The sequence below is a fragment of the Oncorhynchus kisutch genome, unplaced genomic scaffold (genome assembly GCF_002021735.2).
Source record: "Oncorhynchus kisutch isolate 150728-3 unplaced genomic scaffold, Okis_V2 scaffold1110, whole genome shotgun sequence".
NCBI lineage: Eukaryota > Metazoa > Chordata > Actinopteri > Salmoniformes > Salmonidae > Oncorhynchus > Oncorhynchus kisutch.
Window position 1 is genome coordinate 10,265 of NW_022263055.1, and position 2,236 is coordinate 12,500.

Here is a 2,236-nt window from a genome sequence, read left to right on the forward strand (position 1 = left end):
GGACTGTGTTTAAACTGTGGGTTAGCCCTGCAGGGTACAGGACTGTATTTAAACTATGGGTTAGCCCTGCAGGGTACAGGACTGTGTTTAAACTGTGGGTTAGCCCTGCAGGGTACAGGACTGTGTTTAAACTGTGGGTTAGCCTTGCAGGGTACAGGACTGTATTTAAACTGTGGGTTAGCCTTGCAGGGTACAGGACTGTATTTAAACTGTGGGTTAGCCCTGCAGGGTACAGGACTGTGTTTAAACTGTGGGTTAGCCCTGCAGGGTACAGGACTGTGTTTAAACTGTGGGTTAGCCCTGCAGGTACAGGACTGTGTTTAAACTGTGGGTTAGCCTTGCAGGGTACAGGACTGTATTTAAACTGTGGGTTAGCCTTGCAGGGTACACGACTGTATTTAAACTGTGGGTTAGCCCTGCAGGGTACAGGACTGTGTTTAAACTGTGGGTTAGCCTTGCAGGGTACAGGACTGTATTTAAACTGTGGGTTAGCCCTGCAGGGTACAGGACTGTGTTTAAACTGTGGGTTAGCCTTGCAGGGTACAGGACTGTATTTAAACTGTAGGTTAGCCCTGCAGGGTACAGGACTGTGTTTAAACTGTGGGTTAGCCCTGCAGGGTACAGGACTGTATTTAAACTGTGGGTTAGCCCTGCAGGGTACAGGACTGTGTTTAAACTGTGGGTTAGCCCTGCAGGGTACAGGACTGTATTTAAACTGTGGGTTAGCCCTGCAGGGTACAGGACTGTATTTAAACTGTGGGTTAGCCTTGTCTTGTTTGGAAAGAAGGCCGTGTACCTCTCTATTCATCCCAGTGTGCTACACCCTCCATGTGATTATGTGATTATGAACACACACACACACACTTGACAGTCAACCTTAGAATGAACGACTGCCCGTTCTGTTTAGTCTTGCGGATCTGGGCATTGATTGTCTTTCTTCCCGGACTGTCTCATAAATACTTCACAGTGAACAACCAACGCCTACATGAACAGAAAGGGAAATGGCTGTATAATACTAGACTATATCACTGGATATAGACTATATATCACTGGATATATTAACTATATATCACTGGATATAGACTATATAACTGGATATATTAACTATATATCACTGGATATAGACTATATACCTGGATATAGACTATATATCACTGGATATAGACTATATAACTGGATATAGACCAGATATCACTGGATATAGACTATATAACTGGATATATTAACTATATATCACTGGATATAGACTATATAACTGGATATATTAACTATATATCACTGGATATAGACTATATACCTGGATATAGACCAGATATCACTGGATATAGACTATATATCACTGGATATAGACTATATATCACTGGATATGTTAACTATATATCACTGGATATAGACTATATAACTGGATATATTAACTATATATAACTGGATATATTAACTATATATAACTGGATATAGACTATATATCACTGGATATAGACTATATATCACTGGATATAGACTATATATAACTGGATATATTAACTATATATAACTGGATATAGACTATATATCACTGGATATAGACTATATATCTGGATATAGACTATATATCACTGGATATAGACTATATATAACTGGATATAGACTATATATAACTGGATATATTAACTATATATCACTGGATATAGACTATATACCTGGATATAGACTATATATCACTGGATATAGACTATATATCACTGGATATAGGCTATATATGACTGGATATAGACTATATATCACTGGATATAGACTATATATAACTGGATATAGACTATATATCACTGGATATAGACTATATATAACTGGATATAGACTATATATCACTGGATATAGACTATATATCACTGGATATATTAACTATATATAACTAGATATAGACTATATATAACTGGATATAGACTATATATAACTGGATATATTAACTATATATAACTGGATATAGACTATATATCACTGGATATAGACTATATATCACTGGATATAGACTATATATCACTGGATATAGACTATATATAACTGGATATAGACTATATATCTGGATATAGACTATATATCACTGGATATAGACTATATATAACTGGATATATTAACTATATATACCTGGATATAGACTATATATCACTGGATATAGACTATATATCACTGGATATAGACTATATATAACTGGATATATTAACTATATATACCTGGATATAGACTATATATCACTGGA